The 9006-nt window shown below is 40.8% G+C and overlaps 1 long non-coding RNA gene and 1 pseudogene across 1 annotated transcript; both read left to right on the forward strand.

The window, feature by feature from the left end:
• Positions 1-6: 6 nt before the first annotated feature.
• On the forward strand, positions 7-7285 carry LOC138810588 (uncharacterized). The gene is made up of 4 exons (XR_011367180.1): positions 7-324; positions 3770-3888; positions 5237-5335; positions 7224-7285. It is a non-coding gene; the product is annotated as an uncharacterized lncRNA (long non-coding RNA).
• Positions 7286-8040: 755 nt separating this feature from the next.
• LOC138810586 (single-stranded DNA-binding protein, mitochondrial pseudogene) lies at positions 8041-8541 on the forward strand (annotated as a pseudogene).
• The last annotated feature ends 465 nt before the right edge of the window (positions 8542-9006 follow it).

Below are 9006 nucleotides of genomic sequence, written 5' to 3' on the forward strand. Positions count from 1 at the left end.
GAATGAAAGCGATTAGAGTCCTGGTTATCTCTTCAGTGTAGCGAAGCCTTTGTGTGTTTTTATTTAGGTGCAAATTGGGTGGATTGCGGGATATCCAAAGGTGACTTCTGGAGTTGGCTTTGGTGTGGACGTTGCCATGGCGACTGGGCGGGAAGTTAGTGAATTGTGGGGCCAATAAACCTGGCTGAGCCAGAACTTTCCTGTGTTAAGCCTTGGTCGTAACTGACTGCCCTGGTTGGTGTAGCCGGGCTTTCTCCATTCCAGTCCCTTCCAGGGTTCCTGGATGGATGAATACAGCGGCTGTGCCAATTTATTACTACCAAGGTAGATTTTTATTAGAGCATGCACCCAAGATGCAGTTTTTGTATCATTTCTGTATATTTCAATTTCCTACTGCTGTTACTAGTTTTGAATACTTAATTATTGCCCTGCTTGCATTGTTTTGATCTAGGTAAACTTACCTTATAATGCCTTCTGTTCAAAAATGAACTTTTTAAAAAAATTGGGTATCAAGATAATGCCAGAGCACCGAGTTCACTGGCATTGCAAAAGAGAAACTTGTAGCTTTGCATAATCTCCATATAGCAACAACCACGCCTGTGTCTAGAGCACACGGTATTTCTGTGTTTGGCAGCTTTGCTTGCTGTGTGAAGCAGAGCGGAGAAGTCCTGCAGAGCCTGGGCTGCTTCTGTGTTGGGAAGAACACAAAATCTATCTCCCACAGCTCTGAGGATTGCTTCATACTGGAATGTGCTAGTACCATATACATTGTAGAACGATTGCTAGACTCCGATGTAGTTAGTAATGCATGAGTGCCTGGCGTGAGAGGAATAATTTCCTTCAAGATTTTCTCCCTTGTGGGAAGAACAGGTGAACAAACTCAGATCTAAAAGAAGCCTGAAACAGCATCCTTTTTTTTCTCTAATGTCAATAGTATTAATATAGGTTTGTCAGCATTCAGTGCCAGGTTTAAAGCATTTCTAGTTTTAACCTTGACCATATCCTGGAAACACCTCTGTCCTAGGGGGCCAGGACAATTGGTCACATTTGGACTCTTTAATGCTGAAAGATGGAAGAGTCACTAGGAGGGGAAATGACATCTCACTAGATGGAGGTGCTTGGGTTCTTTGCAGTGGGGAGCTACTGGGCACAAGAAAAATGGATGTCCTTGCTTAACACAAGCCTGGACATGAAGCTCAGCATGTCCAAAGTGGAACTGAGGAACTGATAACTTTATCAGCCTTTAGTGCTCTTCCTTCCTTTTTTCTTGTGTGTGTGTGTGTGTGTGTGTGTGTGTGTGTGTGTGTGTGTGTGTGTGTGTGTGTGTGTGTGTGTGTGTGTGTGTGTGTGTCAGTCTTGGGACTTGACGTAGGGTCTAAGTGCTGTGCAGTGGCTTTTGAGCCACAGCTCTGTTTCTGCATTTTTGTTGATTAATTGAAGATAAGAGGCTCAAGAACTTTCTTGCCCAGTATGGCTTTGAACTGTGATCTCCAGATCTCAGCCTCCCCAATAGCTAAGATTACAGGCCTGAGCTATCAGCATTAATCCCAGTACCCTCACACACACATGGTTTTGGCCTTTAAGATCTTAAAAACTCCCTATTAAGTTATGATCTTTGTTTCTGATTAAGATTTTTACCAAAACTTTAGTGATGAGGAAATGAATGAATTAGGCTAATTAGTTAGTTACCAGGACTATGTAGCCTAGGCTGACCTCAAACATGAGATCCTTGTACCTCAGCTTCTTAAGATTCAGGGATTACAGGTGAGCACTTCTACACCTGGTTTAGGCACTTTAGAATTCAAAAGTTCTTTTTTCGTCATTCTGATAAACCTAATGAAACTATGGTTTGTTGCCCGTATTCATAATTGATGGCATGTTCCATTTCACTTAGAGGTTAGTGCAAATAGAGATATTTTTCACTACAAGTTCATGGGCCCCTGAATTCTCTCTATGGAGTCTAGTGAACTGCCCCACTGCAGTTCTCACTTGGTACCCTTGTATGTTTTTTCTATGCCTACATTTCCACCACCACCAATATGTATCAATGGACTCTCACTGTCTTCCTCACCCTCACACAAGTCTTCACTGGTCTGTGGCTATCACAAATCACACAGGCTGGGTAGTTTACATTTATTCCTCATAGCTCGGTGGCAGGGAAATCCAAGATCAAGACATCAGCAGATATGGTGTCTGGTTAAGGCTCACTCTTTGCTTCCAAGATGGCAGCTTGCTGCCCCCATACCTGGTGGGAAATGGAAGGACAAAAGGACATAAGTCCCGCATGGTCATGTGGTCTTAGAGATGAAAGAACTAGTCAGCTCTCTGAAGCCGTTTTTATAAAGGCATTTATCCCATTCATGAGGGTAAAATGTGGTGAGTAAGTGCTTCCCCAAAATCCCCATTACTTTGTGGGTTAAGTTACAATTTAGAAGTTTGGGAGAGACACACATTGAAACCCTAGCAGTTTCTCATCCCGAGCTCCATCTTATGCCCAGTTGATGAAGTAATTTTCCTAAAATACATCTAGAGGCCCTGACTTTAAACCTCACACCATCCTCAGTGAGCATCTATCTTTTCCCTGTTCAAAAACCACAGTAGTTTCTCATGGCCTTTGGGATTATGTCCAAGTTTCTTTAAGAATTCCTTCAGGATTCCATAATCTAGCCTTTACAATCCCAATAACCACAGCTTTTGCATCTCAGCTGACTACATTTCATTTAGATCTTTGTACCTTTCCTCCTCTACTCTTTATTCTTTGCTCCTAGGCCTACACTTTTGATTTCCATCATCACTGGCTCAACAAAGATCTAGCATCCTAAAGGCTCACTTTAAATGCAAAGTCAGCTAAATTCTTCCTCCCCTAGGCTTCCATCGTACTTCTTTGGCTCTCTCTTCTGTAACTCCATTCAGCTTTTATGATGGGCATTTGATTACTTTACTTACCCAATCAATATTTTTGAATTACTGATCAAGTGTGGACCTGGACTAGAGGCCATGGAACTGTACAACGAAACACATTTGGACCTTAGTTTTTAAAGAACTTATACCTCGGGCTGGGAGACAATGTGAAGCTAAGTAATACTTTTTGCAAATAGGAGATGAGCAGTTTTTCTAGAGCCTGGAGGGAGAAATCACTTTGCTGGAGAGATCAGAGGAAGCTTTGTGGAGGAGGGAGCATTCAAGCTAAGTTGGAGGATTAACACACTATATATGGAGGAAGTCTCTGGGGATATAGGCGAAGAGGCTGAGAAGAGCAGAGTGCAGGGGAAGGTAGAGAAGTTTAGTCTTATGTTGAGGAATATGCCTGGAATCTATTGAAAAGTTTTTAGAAGTGACTTAGAATGAAAGGTAATTTAAGAATAATATAGCACTGAGTGTGGTAGCATATGTCTGTAATCACAGCACTTCAGATGTGGAGAAGGATTGGGAGTTTGAGGCCAGCCTCAGCTATGGAGTGAGACAAAATAGTGTAGTCTCAAGGGAAAGTGGGAGAAAAATGAGGGAGGGAGTAACAAGTTCAACAAGAAATGTACTCACTACCTTACTTAGGTAACTAACCCCTATGTACATCACCTTGAAAATAAAATTAAGATAAAAAATAGTGTAGTTGCAAAACACAAGCTGAATTTTAGAGTCACCATAGACAGATGAACGGAGGCAATCACAGTGGGAATAACAGCAAACATACAGTTTGTCATGCAATATCTTTACTTACAATAGCTCATGTATTGCTCACTGAAACCTATTTTCTCCATTTCACCAATAGGGAAATGCAAGCATAGAGAAGATATGTAACGTCCAGCTTTGCCCGTGAAGACTGATCTGGAAGTTAGATTTATTTTAATATCTGCAGAAGTGGCCTCGGGAATCAGCTGCATTCCAAAGGTAGAGCAAAGGGACTGGAGAAGGGGAGGTGTAAGACATGGTACTTTATATGTCATAGTGTTTTTGTGCTATGTGTTTAAGGTGAAGATAAGAAAGTATTAAATATCACCACGGTTAGACTAAATTCCTGGGTTTTTAAATTTTCCTTTGAGACAGGATCTTTTTATGTAACCTAGACTAACCTTGAACTTAGTATGTTGAACTCTTGAACCTTGATCCTTACTCTTGAGTCTCCTGAAAGCTGAAATTGTAGGTGTATGTTACCACACCCAGCTTTCTGAGCCTTTTTGTCCAATACTGGTTTTATCACGTAAGTCTTAGCCACGTATGGGTGGTGGATATAGATATCTGCAGGCTTGATTTGCTGCCCATACTTTCCAGAAACCTTACAGAAGAGAGTGACAGTAGCTTGGCTTGGAAATAGATCTTTGTGCTTCCAAATGTCTCCATGGGGATATTTCCTGCTTGTAAACTTGGAATTTTCAAGGCATTTTTTTTGGCTGAAAGATCTCTCTTGGTTGAGTACCTGTTTAGAGATGTGTAATGATGTTAGGCATGGGAGGAGTGATTTTCCTATGTTCTGTCAATGGAAATTTTCATATTGTGGCTGGAAAAGTAAAAATCAAACCCCATCTGTATCAGAAAACAAATCACTCAGAGGTCACCAGAACTTCCAAAAGTTCTGGTGTTCATTTTATGGTAACTGACCACCCTTCTCTCTTTACTAATAGTCATTGTTTTGAGTATGTCTTGCCACTCTGATAATCCTCTCTTCAAAAGCAGAAATTTCCTTAAAAAAAAGTCCATCCTTCACCTATACCATTGTCCTTTATGTAGCAGTCACTCAGTGTTTGTTCTTTGATTTGTCTTTCTTACCCAACACTTACCTTTGATAACAGCACTAAATCAATAAAACTCTAGGAAAGGAGTGGCCATTCAGATTCATTCAACGACATTTATTGAATCCATTGCAGCTGTCAAGTCTCTTAAAATGAGTTCTGTTTACTGTCTTCTGTCTGCTGGTAGTGGTGCTTAGGAAGTGAGGAGTTCAACGTCTTTGAGAATCATAATCTGATGAAAGCCATAGAAATGTGCCAGAAAATGATATATACATTAAAGTAATTCTGTAACCTTGTCATAGAGCCTTAAACTGTCTGATTCAATTAACAACACAAATAAAGTATCCAAAGCACTTCTAGTATTATGTGTTTAGTGTTTATTACTATATGGTTACAAGTATTCTATCAATAGTGTATCTATAATTATGTATGTATAGATAACCAGAAATTGATATGCAGTCGATCAAACATATAGTACTATTGGAACTAATGGCTATTTTTTCTAACAGAATTTGGAAAACAAAATACAATGTGCCCGCGCCGCCCCCCCCCCTACTGGAACTTGAACTCAGGGCCTGGGTGTTGTCCTTCAGCTTTGTCTGTTCAAGGTTCGTGCTCTATATTTGAGTTATAACTCCACTTCTGACTTTTTGGTGGTTAATTGGAGATAAGAGTCTCATGACCTTTCCTGCTGAGGCTTGGCTTCAAATCTCAGCCTCCTGAGTCGCTAAGATTGCAGTCATGAGCTATAAACAACTTGTACATTGATTTTTCATTAAGGTTAAAGTTCTAATTATTTAGGAATAGAAGCATTTTTCAAATTGTAGGTTGCCAGGGCACTTGGAATGTGGCTTAGTGGTAGAATGCTTGCCTAGCATGCATGAAACCTTGGGTTCAATTCCTCAGTACCACATAAACACAAAAAGCCGGAAGTGTTGCTATGGCTCAAGTGGTAGAGCTCTAGCCTTGAGCATAGAGAGGCTTAAGGACAGAGCCCAGATCCTGAGTTCAAAGCCCTAGGACTGGCAAAAAAAAAATGTAGTTTGACATATTGGTAGTCTTTGAAAGTCTTACTTTCTTGTCTCCCTTTGGTTTTAAATTTTGTGAAACATGTCTAACTAAATTAATAACTAAAGTACAGAAGTGAAAACTTCCCATAAAAGTTTCCCATCAGATTTAGTATTATTGATTTTTCAGTCAATGTTTGCCTGTTATCTTGGAGAAATGTTTGTTTTCATGGAAAAGCATGAGTAGTGAGTTATTTTCCTCATAGCCTCCCCCCACCCCCATACAGCCATTTTCAATTCACATTAGCATTTGATAGATTTTATCACAGAAAGACTGAGGAAGAGGAGCTCTGTCATCTGGAAGCCACTCCTGTGTGGATGACATTTTATGAATATGCGTGAAAGGCAGGTTAAAGGCAAGAGCAAAGCTCTCATTTGCAAATTATATGAATAATTATCAGTGGTGTAATTGGACACCAAATACTATCTACAGGGGCTGGGAAGGTGGCTCAGTGTAGAGCGCTTGCCTTGCATGCATGAGGCCCTGGGTTGGATTCCTCAGCATCACATAAGCAAAAAGAAAAAAGCCAGAAGTGGCGCTGTGGCTCAAGTGGTAGAGCGCTAGCTTTGAGCTGAAGAGCTGAGGGACAGCGCCCAGGCCCAGAGTTCAGGCCCCATGACCGGACCCCCCCCCCAAAACCCCCCCCCAAAACAAACAACAACAACAACAAAAAAAAAACAAATAGTATCTACAGGCATTCATAACAACTGATAAATTTAAGTTTTCATCATTTCAACAGGCTGTATACTGGAGAATCTCCAAAAGGGTGAGATTCCAAATGGCTTTTTACAATCAAGTAGTAGAGATTTCTTTGCTTCTGGATGAAGTATTTATTTAGCCATGTTGGGGATAGAGCCCTGTCTTTCTTTGTTGTTTTTTTTTCCTATGTTAACTGATTTACTAATTTCTAACAAATCAATATGCCAAGAACTCTGTGTGTGTGTGTGTGTGTGTGCGCGCGCGCGCGCGCCCCTACATACATGCACTGGTCCTGGGGCTTGAATTCTGGGTTGAGTGCCATACCTGAGTTTTTGTGTTCAAGGCTAATGCACTACTACTTGAGCCACAGCTCTACTTTCTACTTTTTTTTGGGGGGGGGAGAGATTTTAATTGGCGAATAAGCTTCTTATGCATTTTCCTGCACAGATTGGCTTTGAACCCCTATCCTCAGATCTGAGCCTTCTGAATAGCTAGAGTTATAGGCATGAGCCACCAGTGCCCAGCTTTTAAAGAAGCAAGTTTTTTTTTTCAAGGAACTGAATTTCTCAGTCAAAATGCACATGAAATGATTTAATACTAATTGTCTTATGTTATACTCATTTAAAAATACCACGTCCAGAGACATGATAGAACAAAGGGAGAGAGAAAAAATAGAATTCCAGATTTATCCACCTTCCCCACTAACCCAACACAACCTCTTTTTCACAGATGAGAAATTCATAGACCAGGATGGGTTTGACTACAAGTCCTCCAACCTTCTTACTTTCTGGACCTCTTTATTTTTCTCTAGCATAATGCTTAATGAAAAAAGTTACTGTGGGCCTGGGAATATGGCTTAGTGGTAGAGTGCTTGCCTAGCATGCAGGAGGCCCTGGGTTTGAATCCTGGTACCACATAAACAAAAAATAAATAAATAAAATCAATAAAATGAAAATAAAAAAGTTAGTGTGAAACTATGGAAGTAGTACCTTGCGTGTATTTTTTGTTAATTCTGTCCACTGTGTTTGGCTTGCCCTATAAAAACTGTGACAAGAAGTGTTCTGGATCTGTAACCTATTGATATGTCAGATAAAATAAATTGATACTCAATTTATATTACAGTACTTATACTGTGATGCTGGTCATATGTAGGAGTTCAGTGTACCTTAGAAACATCTGCACGGTATACGGATAGCAGTGTGACCATTTTTCTAGGACAGATGTGTAACATAATTAGGTGAGAGATCATGGAAGCTAGTAGCATCCAGACTATCTTGAAGGAACAGAACCTTTCAACCAGGGCCTGCTCTGAGCTTTCCACAGAAGCCAGTTTGACCACCCAGGGTAATGACAAGACTTCCTGCTACAGGCTTGCAGGAGTAGCTTGATCTAGCCTATGGCAAATAAAGAGTTCCTTTTAACCCTCCTTTTCGTAGCTGGGCGGGAAAGTTACTGTATGGGGAAGGGCACAAGGCTGGGGTCGGGGAACCCTCTGCCTCAGACTTCACAGGCAAGTCCTAATTATTGGATTGTAAGAAAAGAAAATAGAAACCATGTTTCGAAGACCTGTGCTACAGGTGCTTCGTCAGTTTGTGAGATATGAGTCTGAAATAGCTAGCAGTTTAGTTCTGGAAAGATCTCGGAATCCCATGCAGTTACTTGGGCGAGTGGGTCAGGACCTGTCCTGAGACAGGTGGAAGGAAAATATCCAGTCACAATATTTTCTCTAGCAACAAATGCAATGTGGCGATCAGGAGAAAGTGAAGCATACCAAATGGGCGATGTCAATCTAAAGACAACATGGCACAGAATATTAGTGTTCCGACCTGGCCTTAGAGATGTGGCATATCAGTATGTGAAAAAGGGGTCTCAAATTTATGTGGAAGGGAAAGTAGACTATGGTGAATACATGGATAAAAATAATGTGAGATGACAAGCAACAACAATCATTGCTGATCACATTATATTTCTGAGTGACCAGACAAGAGAAAAGTCATAGAATGTATGATTCTTCGTTGGCTGATGTTTGGTACTGTCTCATTTCCAAATCATGTTACAATGCTCTTTCATATTAAAAAAGAGTTCCTTTTATATAGTTGGGGTTCAAAATGCATATATATTTATGTTCCCTGTAATGAAAAGGATAATGCTTCCCTGAAAAAAGTCATCTGAGGAGATGGTGTGTATTTACCCCATAGCTTCACCATCACACTGAAGTCTAGAATCTCACAAATGAATTTGTAAAGAAAGGTATGGAATTTCCTGCCTGAAGTCCAGAGCAGTGGTGGCTGAGGACCAGCACTCTGACCAACAGAAGTCGTCCAGGAGATGAGGGAGAGCCGAACAGCGGCTGGACTTGCGTGCCACCGAGAGGAGCAGGAGAAATAATGCGAAAGATGGGATTTATGCAGACTAAGACAAAAGAGGTCTGGACTCTTTGACCTGTGCCTTTGGACAAAACACTGAGATCTGGGTCCTGGTTTCCTTACTCTGAGAAAAACAGGACCAAAAA

This window comes from Dipodomys merriami, unplaced genomic scaffold (assembly GCF_024711535.1).
Source record: "Dipodomys merriami isolate MVZ:Mamm:240054 unplaced genomic scaffold, mDipMer1.0.p SCAF_50, whole genome shotgun sequence".
NCBI lineage: Eukaryota > Metazoa > Chordata > Mammalia > Rodentia > Heteromyidae > Dipodomys > Dipodomys merriami.